Source organism: Monodelphis domestica, chromosome 7, assembly GCF_027887165.1.
Source record: "Monodelphis domestica isolate mMonDom1 chromosome 7, mMonDom1.pri, whole genome shotgun sequence".
NCBI lineage: Eukaryota > Metazoa > Chordata > Mammalia > Didelphimorphia > Didelphidae > Monodelphis > Monodelphis domestica.
Window position 1 is genome coordinate 53191313 of NC_077233.1, and position 16480 is coordinate 53207792.

At 44.1% G+C, this 16480-nt stretch overlaps 1 protein-coding gene across 27 annotated transcripts in view; it reads left to right on the top strand.

Annotated features, from left to right (window-relative positions):
* Positions 1-16480, top strand: part of ATP2B2 (ATPase plasma membrane Ca2+ transporting 2) — a 591738-nt gene that overhangs the window by 229467 nt on the left and 345791 nt on the right. For 3 of the 27 annotated variants that reach the window (XM_056804652.1, XM_056804656.1, XM_056804658.1), the window contains exon 1: positions 615-1445. The exons of 21 other annotated variants lie outside the window; for them this stretch is intronic. The gene's annotated coding sequence lies outside the window, so the exon portion shown is untranslated. Of the gene's footprint in view, positions 1-18; positions 1446-16480 lie in introns of those variants that run through there. 3 more of the 27 variants (XM_056804642.1, XM_056804648.1, XM_056804638.1) reach the window with 3 other exon arrangements.

The following is a 16480-nucleotide window of genomic DNA, read 5'->3' on the forward strand; positions in this document are numbered from 1 at the left end:
CGCATGAAAAATCAAAATAAAAGCTGTCCCCTCTTCCCTTCCCCCACCACCTTCGCTCTTTTTTGGAGGGGGAGGGGAAGGGGCTGCCGTTGGGGGGCTTGTTTATTGGGCAGCCTGTTTCTTTTGGAGCAGATGAAGGAAATTGTGTGTGTGTGTGTGTGTGTGTGTGTGTGTGTGTGTGTGTGTGTGTGTGTGTGTGTGTGTTCGGAAGGGGCGGCTTTGGCTTAGCCTGACCGAGGCAGGCAGGCAGGCAGGCAGGCAGGCAGGCAGGCAGGCATTAGGTCTGGGACCTGGGAATCTCTAGGAAGGTAATGCACATTTACATGGGATTACGCAAGGGTATGCTAGAAGGGCAAGGTTCTCTCCCAAATCAATAGCCCTTGGGGTGAGGTTGAAGCTTACCCAGGGATTGCAGTGCCCTGGGGCTTGGGAGAAAAGTCACTGTAGGGCAGGGGTTAGCTTCCCCCCCCCCCCAAACCAGCTATTTCCTAAGGAGGGAACCCAGCCCGGGTGAGCTTTGCTTGGAATCTGGGGACACTGAGAGTATGACTAGCTTTTTTTTTTTTTTTTTTGCAGGGGTTGGGGGTGGGTTCGTGGTGTGTCATACATAGGGTGTCCAAGAAGACTTCAGGAGGGACTGCTGGTCCGGGGTTCTTGCCGGGCAACTTTCCCGGGGATGCTGTGGGCAGTGCTGGGGGGTCACTGGGTAAGGGATGGATGGGCACCTGTGAGGGTTTGGCGGCAGCGGCAGCGGTGGGGTTAATGTGCTTGGAAAGGGATTGCTTTGCACCATTTGTGTTGCAGGGTGTAGTTAGAGAGAGAGCCCGGGTCTGCATTAAAATAGGATGCCTTTGGGAGGATGTTGGCTCCCAGTCCGGTCTTGAGAGAAGCTCCATGCCCGCGCAGATGGAAGGGACTCTCGGGCTACTCCAACGCCCTCTCTGAGTTCTCCCTAGCCTCTTGTGAATTGCTGGCTGGTCGTGCCTCCCTTCCCCGGCTGCTCCACAGTCCCTCACAAATGGGAACGTGTAGGGACAGCTTCAGAAATTCAAGCGGAGGCTTTTGCATCTGCTTCCCTATCACCCTGGGTCATCAATTTTCAAACTCCAAGCAGGGCTGTCACCAGGCACCAAGGAGGAGCCTGCTGGCTTTCCCCTGCTTGTTACGTAAAAGACCCAGCAGTCCCTTCATCCGCTTGGGAGCCGGGGACTTCTCTGTTTGATGTGGATGGAGTAGAAGCTCTGTGTGTGGGGCTCGCTCTGTCCCCTCCTGATCTGATTTCCCTACTGTCACTTCCCCACCCCCAAGCCCCCACCCAGCCCGAAAACTGCGGGCTTTTCTCTGCTGCTGCCTGTTACTTCCCCTGACTTAATGAAATGGGAACTTTGGGCCATCTCAGGAGCCTGGAAGAGTCAGGAGCCAATCCCTAGCCTGCCTTCTGGAAGGTAAGTCATGGGCTTGCTGAGCCAGAGGACGGGGGCTTGCCCTGAGGTGCTTCGTTCCCAGGGCTGATCTCTGGGCCCTTTTAACTCGGTGCACACTGGGCTGGTTACTGAGTAAATTCCTGAAGCGTGGGAAGAGCTGGTGGTGTTCAGGCTCTTTTCTTCCATGCAGTGTGTATGTACTGTACAAGGGAGAAATTTGCCTTGGGAAGTTGAGGGGCTCTGGAGCTCTGGCCTAGGCTGGCTTTGCCGTTGGGACTCGGTGACGAGAAGAGTTAATGTTGCAAAGGGCCTGCCTCTGCGGATGGTGAGGTGGAAGAAGGGCTGGTATGGCTGGAGGGAGCCTGGCTGGCATGTGCCCACCCCACTGGGTGCACACATGCACACCCCAACAGACAGACAGACAGACAGACATGCGCTTATTAGTGCAGCCTGTCTCCATACCTGCACAGAAATGCATGAAGACCCACATTCCTGGAGATGCATACCTGTTCTCCATGTCAGGCAGACATGTGCCTGTCTGTGCCCTCCCATGAGTACTCGCGCCCCCTCCCACACATTCGTGAACCCAGATGCACAAACGTCCCTTTCACCTTGGTTCTCCCCAGTTCTCTGCATTATGTCAGTGAACACTTCGGGCTCTCGGGGAACAGGTCTTATGGTTCCAGCTGCTGGAATTCCATCCTCACAGCTTTGCCTTGAGGATGAGGGTGCCCAAGACATTCTGCCCAGTGAACTAGCTATTGGGCATGGATGATGGGAGGGTGTGGTACACCTGCATTCTAGGGGAGGGATGAATTTTGACTTAGCCCCAGGGACTTCCTAGCCACTGAGATTCTGTGGGAAAGAGCCTTGGGTTCCTTTTTCCCTGTGCATGGACAGTGAGCCAATGCCCATGCCTGGCACATTTCCCCCGCTCAGTTGCCCTTCTTGAGGGTATGGACCATCCCTGGAGCCTGGTTAGTGTGGCACCTGGCAAGGCTTGGACTAGATCCTCCCATTCCCCCCCTCTCCCCCCCTCCCCCCCACCACCCAGCTGTCCCTAAACTTGCTGGTTCTGGAGGTTCACAGAAAATGTTCTACTTCTATGAAGCACCTGGGAGCTGGTTCCCTTGAGACACCTGATTGCTCAGGACTGTCCCTAGGCTAAGGTCACCATTAGCCTGCTCAGAATTCTACTTGTCTAGCTAGGAAAGCATGGTGGAACCTTTCCTCTCAACTGCTTGTGATGCTGATTCTTCTCAGAATTGAGGGATCTTTCCCCTTTACTTCCCCCCTTCCCCTCATCCTAGTTGTTTTTTCTGTTCCTTTCCTTCCCATCCCACTCTTCTATCCATTTCATCAGCTCCACTCTTCTTCTCCCTCTCAGAGACTTGCAGAAGGTTACAATGTAGGATTGCCACAGGTTCAATCCCCAGATGTTCTAGGTGTCAGTGGGAGTGAATTGGGGGCATATGCAGTCCTGCCTGACCACCGAATCAGGGCTCCCCACCCTGTTCATGCTGCTGCTTTCCAATATATGGGAGAGAATGTGACTTCAGGCTTTCTTTCTGATCTTCTTTTCTCCAGCTGGGGCCCCAACCTCCTCTAGCTCCCTTTGGAGTGGGAAGGCTAGTTATATCACTTTGGCATCCAATGGAGAGCACCATTCAAACTGTCTTGGGGAATGCAGAGGTGGGGGGAGACAAAGCTCCTGACTCCTCCCCAGGTGACTTTTTGGCACATATTTTCAAGAAGGACATGAGCCTTTTAGCATTACTAACTCATAGGATACCAGAGAGCTAGAAGAGACCCAAGAAAGAAATAGTCCAACTCAACCTCATGGGGAAACTGAGGCTCAGAGAGATAACTTTACCTGACATCTTACAGTTAATTAAGGGCAGAGAGCTACAGTGAGAACTCAGATGCTCTGCTTCTCATTTTGCACTTTTTCCTCTTATGATTGTGCTTTATGGGAAGGAACAAGAAATAAAGACAAGAAATTCATGGAATCATATTATTTAGAGCTCAAAAGTTACTACCTCTTCCAGTGACCCATTTTACAGATGAAGAAACTGAGGGCCATGAAGATCACATGATTTACTCAAGGTCATACAACCCTAGAGCTGGGATTTGAACCTAAGTTCCTCAATTTCAAATCCAGTGTTCTTCCATGACCCTATATTCAGATGATTTGTATTTCTCCACTTGTGGTGGGGGTCAAATAGGCTCTCAGTTGTTTCCAAGTCATCAAAAGGGAGTCAGAACATCTTTACAGAGAATGAGAATGAGCAACCACAGAGATAATATAATTAGAAGACCCCCTCATTAAAGAGATCATTTCCCAGGTCTGAAATTCACTTTATGTCTTCTATTGAGAGAGAGAGTGTGGTCTGATGGAGAGAATTCTGGAGGTGGAGTCAGGAAGAGCTGTATTCAAATATTTCCTCAATCAGAGTTACTGATTGTGTGCTTTCATGGAAGTCACTTAACCTCTGCTCTTCAGCTGGAAAAAGGAGCAAATGATGCTGGATGATGGAGAATAAAATAAAATAACTTGTGGTATTTTAGCATGTGGTTGCCACATGCTAAGCTTTCATAAATCATTTATACCACACTCAGGAGAAGGCTCAGGAGAGAGGGTTTAGAGGGAGAAGAAGGAAGTAAAAGTAGGAAATCTCTGAGTGCCTGGAACAGGAGAGGCTGCTTGTTAGGGCAGAAAAGAGATCTGTATTTGAAGTTGGAGTACATGTGTTCAAATCCTGACTTTACCTCTAACTACCACCACTGATATTTTAGCCACGTCATTAGCCTCTTTGGCTTTGGTTTCTCATCTGTAAAAAGGACTAGATTAGCTTTGAATCTCTGAAACTGTGAGGAGTGGGGCAACTGAGAGGTTTTTCTTTTTTTTTCCTTTTTTGAGCAGCTTTTCAGAGTTAGAAGTGATGAGAAGAAATCAGTTAAACTTGATTCCCTTCTCCTCCCTTCTTCTTACAAGTGGGGAAATTGAGGCCAGAGAGAAATCTTGCTGAAGACCTCATAACTCATTAGTGTCAGTCTGGACTTGTCCCCATGCTTCCTTATCAGCCCAGTTTCCCAGTCAATAAACCCTGTATTTCACAGGATAGAAGTGATGAAACCGGTCCTTTCTTGTGGATTCTATCTCTTCACTGACATAGAGTATGGACAGGGGATTCTTTATTCTCAAACAAGATTAGAGAGCTCTATGAGGCAACTTCTCATGACCCTCTCAGAATTACTGTCAAGTTGGATGATCAGCTAGGTTGTACAGGAAGACCTGAGTTGATTCCTGCCTCAGGCACTTAACTGGGCAAATTAACTTACTCTCTGCCTCAATTTCCTCATCTGTCAAATGGGAATAATAGCAACCTACTTTCTAGATTTGTTGGGAAGATGAAATGAGATAGCCCTCTAGTTGCCATGTAAATAGGAGCAATCATTAGTTATTATTAGTAATTAATCATTAGCAATTATTAGTCAATCATGGCCAAGGTGGAGGTTGAACTAGACAGTATCCTTTGTCAGGTGGCTCTAAGTCTGGGTGTTCCAGGGACACAAAAACTAGGCTGAAGGAAAAGGGGTGGTCAGGGATGTCAGGAGGGCAGCCTTCAGGCCATGTGACAGGCAGGGGCCCTTGCCAGGCTTGGTTTCTAGTCCATGTAATGTGAATCCAGCAGGTGGATCCCTTGGAGAGTGGGAATAGCTGGGCCCCCTACTCCGTGGGTTTGTGCAGTTCCTGTGTCTATGGCTCCCAGCCCCCTTCTCAGGGAATTTGACTGGAAATAGACAGTAATGTGGGTGTTTGGAGAGAACCTCCGTGCTCTCATTCTGATCTCCTTCTTGATCTCATTCCCACTGCTCTCTTCATATCCCATTTAGCATTGGTTGCCATAGCTATTGAAGCCCAGATTGATTAATATAGCCTTACCCTTAGAGCTACAAATGGAAAAAAAGAAAAAGCCCGACAGCACGAATGTCTAGTTGCGACTCTGGAGAGGTGGCACAAGGAGGAGAGTGTCTGGGGGTGGTGTATCCTGGGGTAACCAGGTAAGCAGGGTGGAGCACCTGGCATGCTCAGCTGGGTGACCTTGGGGCAGCTGCTGCCCCCAGAGGTAAGTGCTGGGCTCCTTGCCCTGGCTTGGATTCTCCACAAAGCTTCTGTTTGCTGAATAAGAAGGGGTCCTGAGCTCCCCAAGCTACTCCTGCTGCCTTGGAGTCTGGCTCTGCTAGTGCAGGACCTGACCACAGAATGAATCATAGCATCGTAGAACTGGAGCCAGGAGAGATTTTAGAGGCTGTCATGGTCTCAGACTCCCTTGGTTGGTACTGAAGTAACTGAAGCAAAGAAAAGTGAAGTGAGCTGGCCAGGGTCACACAGCTAGTTAACAACCAAGGTAGAATTTGAGCCCAGCTCTTCCTGAGTCCAAGGTCAATGCCCTACCCATTAGGCTATGCTGCCTCCCATGGCTTAACCACACTGGGTACTCTTTAGCTGGTCTCACTCCCTCATCCCAGTGATGACAGGGCATCCTAGTGCTTTTGTCAAAGGAGGCAAGTAATTCACTGAGTGAGCTTTTGGAAGCCCCTACACCTGGCTGGAGCTCAATTTCTTTCTTTTTCTTTTTAAAAAACTCTTAACTTATCTCTTAGAATCAATACCAAGTATTGGTTCTAAGGCAGAAAAGTGGTAAGGGCTAAGCAATGGGGGTTAAGTGACTTGTCTAGGGTCACACAGCTAGAAAGTATCTGAAGCTAGATTTGAGCCCAGGACCTCCCATCTCAAAGCCTGATTTTATATCCAGTTAGCCACCAAATTGCCTCTTTCTTTATAAAATTGGAGATATTACAGTGAAGGTCTTTTGTTTCAGAAACCAGGAGATATGAATTAAAATCACTCACTAGCTATGGGTCCTTGGGCTGTTCTTTACCCTTTTTAGGCCTCACTTGATTTCCCTATTTGTAACATGAGCAGGTTGGCTCAGATGACCTCTAAAGTCTCTCTTTTAGCTCTATTATTATGGTGTATAATATATAATATAGTATACAGTATTATTTCTGCCATATATACTATATACTATATTATAGCTATTATTATAGCTATTATCCTGTTTGAAAGCCCATTCTAATTTTTTATAGAATAGGTGTCAAATGTGATGGAAATAAATTAGCAAATATATTTACATGTGAGTCAACAGTTAGTCTGCCTTTATTCAGTATTTATTTATATTAGATATTCAGTTAATAAGTGCCAGGCAATTGTCAAGTGCTGGGAATACAAAGAGAGGTTAAAGTCAGAGACTCTTCTCTCAAGTAGCTCAGAATCTATTGGGAAAATACATTATAAAAACAACTATATGCAAAGAAGATATGTATACAGAATGAATTGAGGACAATCAAGAGAGAAAAAGATGGGGGTGATGTCAAGTATCTTCTGGATCTCCGATTCTAGAATTACAAAATCATATTAGGGAATCAGAAGAGGCTTTTTGTACATGGTGGGATTTTAATTGGGACTTGAATCTAGGGAGGCTAGGAACCAGAAGGCAAAGGAGAAAATCCCAGGTCTAGGAGAGAGGCAGTGAGAATTCTCAGAGTCAGGAAATGAGGAGTATCATGCACGTTTTTTGAAGTCGTCATCTTAGGGACTGATAGACTCATGCTTATACCCATTGCTTAAGGACAGCGTAGGGATTCCTCTTTGGGAATGGCCTTCAGAACTGGACAAATGTTCTTTTTCTCTTGTATAATATCACCAGTGAACATTTTTGCCCTTGAAGGAGGGATTTGCTTTTTATAGTGTCCAACATCAATTCAGGGCTAAACCTGAGTAATAAGATGGTGGAATCAAGCTGGGAGAATCTTCTTCTGAGTCCAAATGAATTGTGACTACAAGGTAATAAGACTGATTTTCTCCTCATTCCACTCTGAAAGCAATTCCCAAAGATGTCTTGAGCAAGGACCATCTCTGTGGAATAAGGTTATGGTATCCTCAGGTGGCTGCTGGGAAGAGAATAGAGCTCATTTGGATATTTAAGTTCCAGTCGGTTCCATAAGTGGTCTCATTACCTTGCAATCACAACCATTATTCAGGAAGGAAAATCAGATCCAATGGCATCGAATTTTCCAATGGAATTGACATTTTGTGATCTCAATACAGTTATTGAGATCCAGAAGGGCCCTCAGGGGTCATATCCTTCTATCACCTCATTAAAAGAAACTTTTTCTCATTGACATCTTGTTTTTCCATCACCAGGGTAGTATCCCTTCCTTATCTCAAAGAGCCATCCATATAGCAAGGAAGAAAAAGGAAAAGAAAAAGGAAATTCAGGAAACCACTCACTGAAGAAAGCTGCCGTTTTATTCAGTGTTCCATTCGCATTATTCCTCACTTCTGCCCAAAAGGGAGGGGCCACTTTTCCTGTTTCTTCTTTGGGGAAAAGCTTGGCCATTTTACATTCACAGCATTCCTTTTCCATCTTTATATTTCTGTTATTGTAATCAATGTATCCATTGTTTCCATGGTCATCACCTCATTCTAAAGAAGAGGAAAATGCTGTGCAGAGAGATTTAAGTCATTTGGCCAAGGTAGGAAATATTAGAGCTGGGAATGGACTCCGTGTTCTCTGATTCCAAATCTTAATGGGTAAAACCCTTAACTGTGCCAATTTGGGCACCTTTGCTGGGGAGGGGGTTGATCTTGAGAATGAGGAGCAGGGCTGGAGTGTTGGAGGATCAATGGGGGTCTGAGATGACAAGAGATGAGATGAAGAACCTGAGATAATAGCATTCACACCTGCAGCTTGAAGGCCTCAGTGTCTTCTGAAGCTTCAGGCTGCTGCTCGGACTTCATGCCACCACTTAGCTTGTACCCTCCTTGGTCTAGGAACACTCACAGGTTTGGCTTCTTTTTCCATTAATGATCTCCAAGCCCCAGCCATCTGTCAATCCTCCTGCTGCAGAGTCCGATGCAAATGACTTCAGTTAGGACAGGAGTCTGGCTGTGCTACTGATGGCGACTCTGCTCTGAATTTTCCTGACTGATGCTTGGGGGACTTAAAACAGAAACTTTGACTTTTCCAGCTGGCAGAGCCCTGAGCCATTGTCAAGATCACTTTACAGATGAGGAAATAGAGTGACTTATTCAGGGTCATAGGTTGAGTTGGAAGAGACCTCAGAGGTCCTCTAGGCCAGCCGTCTCCTTTTACAGATGAGGAAAATGAGGACCCATAGAAGGGATAAAAGTCATAAAAATAGTTGTAGACTGGGGACAGGAGCCTCTGTCTTTGGACTCCAAATGCAATGTCACTTTGCCCTTTGTCTTCAATCTCCTGTGGATGTGTTCTCATCCTCCCAACCATCCCTGATACCCTACTCCTCATTTGTGCTAATCTTCTGGGTCATTTGGTCAGATGACCCTGCTCTTGACCCTACTTTGAGAATCTAAGCTGGCAAGTGATTTAAAAAAAACCCCATGCCTTCTGTCTTAGAATCATTGATTCCAAGGCAGAAGAGTGCTATGGACTAGGCAATTGGGTTAAGTGATTTGCCCAGGATCACCCAGCTAGGAAGTGCTTGAGGCCAAATTTGAACTCAGGACCTCCTGACTCTAGACCTGGCTCTCTGCCCTCTGAGTTCAGGATATCACTTCAGTAACAGTACAAGAGATACCAAAGGACTGATGATGGCATTTAATTCTTGTACCAAGAACAAGGTTCTATTTCAGTCTTCTACTTAAGCATTTTCCTAAAATTTTAGAATTGGAAAGAATCCTAGAGAGTACTCAGTTGTACTTTCTCATTTTACAGAGGGAAATTGATATCCAGACAGGTAATGCAATGCTTGACTATGAGCCAATGGATCTAGGTTCAAATTTTGCTTCTGTTTCTTTGTTGCTTGGTCCTAGGGCATGTGACTCAATCTCCCTGAGCCTCAGTTTCTGTGTCTGTAAAATGAGCAGGTTGGAGTGGCATTTGAGCTCCCTTCCAGCCTTAGGTCTGTAATAGTAGGGGAAGGAACTTGTCCAAGGTAACAATAGATTGTAGTAGAGACCAGAGGAACATCCAAATAGTTTAATTCCTTCACTTTGCTAGTTTGTGGCAGAAGATGGGAGAGCATAGATTTGAACCCAGGATTCTTGATTCCCAGTTCACTTTAAGAAAAAAAAATCATTCTTCCATATTGGTCTGGAGCTCCACTATTCTGCATTAGCTAAAGCAAATTATTCTCCAGCGCTGTGAAGATGCTGTGGACTGTGTGTGTGTGTGGGGGAGACACAGCCCAGCGAACCAGTTTGCTGGAAGGCAGACAGCCTAATCGGCTGCTAGTTTAAGGCTGCAAGAAGGAATTAGGGCACCCATTACAGGTTGTTTGTTCTTCCCTTTTAGTTTCTGCATAATCATGTGACTTGAGTGCAGTGGGGGGAAAAAAGTGTCTGGGCTGTTCTCTGGCTCCCAGGCAGTGGCCAAGGTCAGCAGAGCAAAGCTGCAGCCTTCCTTTGGCTCTCTGCAGTGGCTGCGGTATTGACACAGCAAAACTCTACCGGGGAGAGAGCAAAAGCCACAGCTGGCCTTCTGGGTTCAGCCATCTCGGAGCATCCTTAGCCAACAAACAAGTGGACTGTGGGGAGGCAGGAGACCCAGGTTCTAGTCTCATGTGTTATTGAGTTGCAGCTTGACCTTGGGCAAACGGCTTCCTTTTCTTGGTGGAGAAGTCTTGGTTTCCCCCTTGGGAAAAATAAGAGGATGTGGACTGGAGTGATGTCAGGCGTCTTCTGGATCTCAGATTCTAGGAGTACCAAATCGTTTGGGAATTCCTAAGATGCTGAAACTCAGGGAAGACCCTTCTCCCCAAAGAAGAAAGGCTAGAAGGGGAAGAGAGTGGGGATTGTTGGGGGGAGGGTGGAAAATGAAAAGAGATAGAGGTGGGGGTCACAGTGAAAAAGAATCTCCCAGAAGCAATGACTAACCGGTGTAAGTAGATTAAGGACATGAGTCCTTAGGAAACTACAGCCTTTAGTGAATTACATAATATGTTTTAGATGGAAATGGAAATGTTTCCCCCTCATTTTTTCATTTTAAAACTCAGTGTATGTTGGGGTTGTGGGAGGAGAGAAAACATTCATCAAACATTGAGGATTTGCTTTTTGTAAGGCATTGTGCTAGGCTTTGTGGGCGAGTGGCACAAAGGGGCATTGACTGTGGATTCCAGGGACTGGGTTCAAATAACACATACTACAGGTGTCACTTTGGGCAATGGGTCCCTGTTTCCCAGTCTATAAGATGAGAGGGTTGGAACAGATGGCCTCAAGGTCCCTCCTAGTGGTAGATCTTTGATCCTATAAAACATAGTGTTGGAGACCTTGTCTCTCTCCTCTCCCCACCACCACTGGCATAGAATCCAGATATGAATTCAAGTCAGCTCAGAAAGCATTAAGCTTCATCTCTGTGTGCTGGGCGCTTGGCATGCAAAGACAAAAATCAGCCAGCTTCTGTTCTCAAGGAGCTTACATTGTACTTGGCAGAAACAACATTAATAGACAAAATGCTTCTAACATAATTTGGAGGGCAGTCACAACTGATGGAATTAGAAAAGCTCTCCTATAGGTTGTAGCAGAATAGGATAAAAGATAGAGGACACATACATGGTAGAACTGAACAAATGACATAATGGGTCAGATAGGAAAATAATTTTGTAGGAATTATTGGGGGGGGAGAGGAGTAAGATCTCTATGGCTGAAGGAATCAATTGCCATGGAGGAGGTGGGCCTTGAAGGATGGTTTAGGATTTGAATTGGCAGAGGGAATAAAGGAAGGCATTCTGAAGTGGTGATAACTATTGTAGGAAAATAATTGTAGAGATGGGATGGACCTTAGCCATTATCTAGTCCATTCTTGTTTCTTTCCTTTCCTTTCTTTCCTTTCCTTCCTTTCCTTTCCTTTCCTTTCCTTTCCTTTCCTTTCCTTTCCTTTCCTTTCCTTTCCTTTCCTTTCCTTTCCTTTCCTTTCCTTTCCTTTCCTTTCCTTTCCTTTCCTTTCCTTTCCTTTCCTTTCCTTTCCTTTCCTTTCCTTTCCTTTCCTTTCCTTTCCTTTCCTTTCCTTTCCTTTCCTTTCCTTTCCTTTCCTTTCCTTTCCTTTCCTTTTCTTTCCTTTCCTTTCCTTTTCTTTTCTTTCCTTTCCTTTCCTTTCCTTTTCTTTTCTTTTCTTTTCTTTTCTTTTCTTTTCTTTTCTTTTCTTTTCTTTTCTTTTCTTTTCTTTTCTTTTCTTTTCTTTTCTTTTCTTTTCTTTTCTTTTCTTTTCTTTTCTTATGAAAACTCTTTATTCAGGAATAATGAACTAAGTATTTGCATATTTAAATATAAACATAAGTTAAATCTACACACATGTGCATATGTATATTTATCCAAAGACACAAATACAAATATCCCTAAAATTTATATCTATATTTATAAAAAATTTTCCTGCTCTCCCACCCTTTCCCAATCTCCTTTATTTCCACAAATGATAGGATGATAGATTTATAAGTGGAAGGGGCCCTAGAGGTCATCTGCTCCAATATCCTCATTTTTACAGATAAAGAAGCTAAGGCCTGGGAAGGTCATAGAGATGACAAAGCCAGGATTCAAACCCCAGTCCCTTGACTTCCAAATCCAGTGCTCTTTCTATTAACATGATGGGATTCTGCCCCCTCAGTAATCCCTGCATGGATTCTCTCCTTCCCACTTTGTGTCGGGCTCTGAAGGAATGGGTGACCTGCCTTTCTAACTTGTAACCTAGAAGCCTGGCATTGGGGTGAAGCAGGAGTCTAAGTGTCTGAGATGTGACACTGAATTGGCTGCTCTCAAGGACTCTGGGGAAGAACACTGTACCCAGAGTCAATCCACACTGACTTGAAGAAAAAGAGAAATATCATGAGGCTCTTTATGGGGTAAAAGTTTCTTTGTTAATGGAAAGGAATTGTTTTTTTTTTAATCTTTACTTTCTGTCTTCATAACAACTCTAAGACAGAAGAGCAAGGGCTAGGCAAGAAGAGCAATGACTTGCCCAGTGTTACAGAGCTAGGAAGGATCTGAAGTCACATTTGAACATAGGACCTCCTGACTCCAGGTCTGGTGCACTATCTACTGTGCCATCTCACTGTCCCTGAAAACTTTTTTATTCATTTTAATTAATTTTAGTAAAGACCTATCAGGAGAGAGTGGAGGATAGCAGTCTGGTGTGCTAGGGTCATGATGTATCAGGAATGTTTGAATGAATGAACAATAAGTTGGAATAGTAGAATTAATGATTGTATGAATGAATGAATGAGTGAGTAAAAAAGCATTAAATTGCTTTTTATGTTCCAAGTTCTATAGCTAAGCATTGAAGTCATAAACACAAATGAGAAGACAGTCCCTGATCCCAAGGAGCTTACATTCTAGTGGGAGAGAGAAAATGTGTAGCAGAATAGTGAGTAGTAGTAATAATAGTAATAACAATAATAACAATAATTTATCTCATACCTTGAGCTCTTTGCATGTATTTCTCATTTGATCCTTCTAACAACTGGATGAGGTTTCTTATAGATGAGAAAAAGGAAATCTGGGTGACTAGAAATGTCTTATCCAAGGTCACATAGACCCAGGCTGGAGCTGAAGTCTTCTGTTCTTCAGGCCAGTACTCTTCAATTTCTATTTGCCTATGAAAAATTGGTTTTAGGAACCATTAGACTTAGAGTTTTCCTCAGATCCTCTCATTGCCCTTACTCACCCACCTTCTTCTTTCTTCACTATACTATCAAGAGAAAAAACATAGATGAAGAGTTCCTAACAATTGCATATGGGTGTTATAACTCTGGAAGTTTCTATTCTGTGTGTCTCTTTGTGTGTGTGTGTGCATGTGTGTGTGTGTGTGTGTATGCACATGTGTGTGTGTGTGTGTGTGTAAACTGATGAAAAAATTGGAACTTTTGTTCCATCTTGAACATTCCTGTGATGGTGCAGGGGATTTAAATGTCTTATTTTGGCTGGGAGAATTCCCTTTATGATCATTTAACCAGACAAGGTGTAGACAGGCCTGAGTTTGGGTTCCAGCTCTCCTGCTGGTCAACTCTGTGACCTCAAGCAAAGCACTTAATTTCTCTAGGACTAAGGTTCTACTGTAAAAGGAAGGGGTTGGCTTAGATGATCTCCAAGGGTCTTCTCTAGCTCTGACATTTGATGAATCTGTGACTCTTTGTTGGATAGAATTCAATTCAATCCAGTAAAGCATTTAATCAGTGCCTGCCATATGTCAGGCATCATGCCAAGTATGGAAGGCCTAAAGACAAAAACACAACAATCTCTTTTCTTAAGGGGTTAACATTTGACTGGAGGGATATAACATGCAGACTAATAAATAAATGCAAATCATTTGGATAATAATACAGAGTCATTTGTCTTAGGTGCCTCCCCCATGTGCCCTCTCTCTTCTCTGGGTTAGACATATGAGATGGTCAATTCCAACATGGCGGGGAGCATGTGCTGCAACCATTGCATTTGGCATTTGTCTAGTACTTCTCTATGTTGGGATCAGACATTTCATCAAAGCTCTTATACAGGCACACTATGAAGAGAGGGAGTGTGGTTAAGTGAGTATATTTTTGGACTGGAAGTCAGGAGACAGGGATTTCTCCATCTGCCCAAGCTCCCTGCAGGAAAGACATATATTGGAACCATAGAACCCAAGTATTACAATGGAAAGAAATCTTAGAGGTCATCTAGTCCTTGACAGTTGAGTCAATGAATAGATGATTTATTTTACTGAGGAGAAAGCTCCATAAGTATTTTGTTACTTGGTTAGATAACTAACTGTCCAGATAGGGGAGGCAGTGATATTTTTGACAAAGAAAAGGATATGGATTTGCTCCCATTTTGTTCCCTCTTAAAGCTAATTGATGTTTAGTTATTCTATATATTGTCCTTTAATGTTTTTTTCAGACTACTGTCATGATTGAATCTCCTTCTTATTATTTTCTGTTGTAGGCAGCTTTAAGGACAGAATTGTGTTTCCTATTGAAATTATTCCTGAAAATGTCCCTGTAGTATCAAAGAGATTGGTCTTTTGGAAATGACTAGCAGGAATACCAACCACCACGTTGGTATTGAATAACTACTTTGTCCCCACTGAAGTCTAGACACTTTATGGGATATAGAGGAATATGACATGCACCTTGCCTTCATGGGGCTTACAGTCTATTCAGAGACAGACTGTCATGCATGAATCAATTCTGAGATAGAATATCAGAATTTCAAGAGACTTCAGAGAGAATCTAGTTGAACTCATGAATAAAAAATGACTTTTATTGGATGCTTTCTAAGTGCCAAGATCCATGCTCCCTACCAGGGCTGCAAATACAAAAGGAAAGATAATCCCTGGCATCAAGGAGTTTACATGCTAATGGATGAGATAAAACCAGTAACTAGGGAATGATGATGATGTCAACCATAATTTACATAGCAAGAGGCATCTAGGTGGCTCAGTGAACTGAGAGACAGACCCAGAGATAGGATATCCTGGGTTCCTGGGTTCAAATTTGGCCTCAGGACACTTAATAGCTGTGTGACCCTGGGCAAATCAGATAACCTCTATTGCCTAGATCTAACTGCTCTTCTGCCTTGGAACTAATATACAGTATTGATTCTAAGATAGAAGGTAAGCATTTAAAAACCAATAATTTTCATAGCACTCTTAAAAGTAGTGATAATGTCCTTTGACATACAAGATGAGTATTCATCCAACCTTTGCTTGGAGATCACCATTGAAGGCTAAAAGAAACTACCATTTTGGGCAGCTCATTTCATTTTAGTAGAGTTCTAAAATAATAGGATAATTTTCCTTTTCTTCTTTCCTTCATAGTTAACTGACTTGCCCAGGTTCACAGCTAGAAAGTGTCTAAGGTCAGGTTTGAACACAGGACCTCCTGTCTAGGTTTGGCTCTCAATCTACATAGCCACCTCTCTGCCCCCAAGATGAGTCTTTCTGATTCCAGGCCTAGCACTCTTATTTACTGCACAACCTTGCTGCCTACCTTGCTTCATTCTGCCAATCCTTCCTTTCCTTTCCTTCCTTCCTTCCTTCCTTCCTTCCTTCCTTCCTTCCTTCCTTCCTTCCTTCCTTCCTTCCTTCCTTCCTTCCTTCCTTCCTTCCTTCCTTCCTTCCTTCCTTCCTTCCTTCCTTCCTTCACCTTCCATCTTAGAATCAATACTATATATTGGTACTAAGGCAGACGAGCAGTAAGGGACATGCAATGGGGGGCTAAGTGACATGCCCAGAATCCAGAACTTCCCATCTCTGAGCCTGACTCTCAATTCACTGAGCCATCTACCTGCACCCATACCAAACCTTTCAATTTCTCCACCCATCTTCCTCCCACCTTGCCCCAATCTTAGAGTATGAAGTGATTATCCTCTTTGCCAAGACTAACTCTTCTGCTTAGACCAGTGTTGGTAAACCTTTTAGAGATCATGTGCCCAAACTTCACCTTCAAGCTGCCTGTGAGCCCTGCATTACTCCAGACAGTGGAGGGAGGAAGTGCTCACATTCAGCTACTAGGTGGAGAGGTGGAGAATGCAAAAAATGTCCTCAGGCTGGGTGGAGAGGGTTAGTTGGAGTAGTTTCCTCTGTACTGCTGGGACACAGGTGCCATGTTTTGCCAACACAGGCCTAGAGCCTTGAACTCAGCTAGAATGGCATGGTTATGCAATTCACACCTAAATCTTCCCTCACTCATTCTGGCCCTTTCCCCAGGATTCTGCTTTTATACTGCTTCTTTGTCACCAAATTCAATGATCTTTCCCCCATTCATTCCTTATATTCCTTGATCTATCTGAAGCATCTGAACCTGTTGACCATTCCTTCCATCTTGATGCCATTTTGATTGACTTCTGGGAAAATGCAGGTTTGGTTTTCTTCCAAATCATCAGGTTCCTTCTCATATATCTCCATTGCCACTTTTGTCCCATTCCTTAAAATTCTCTGTAATTTTGTCCTTGTCCCTTGTCCCTTTTATCTATACTTTCTTTT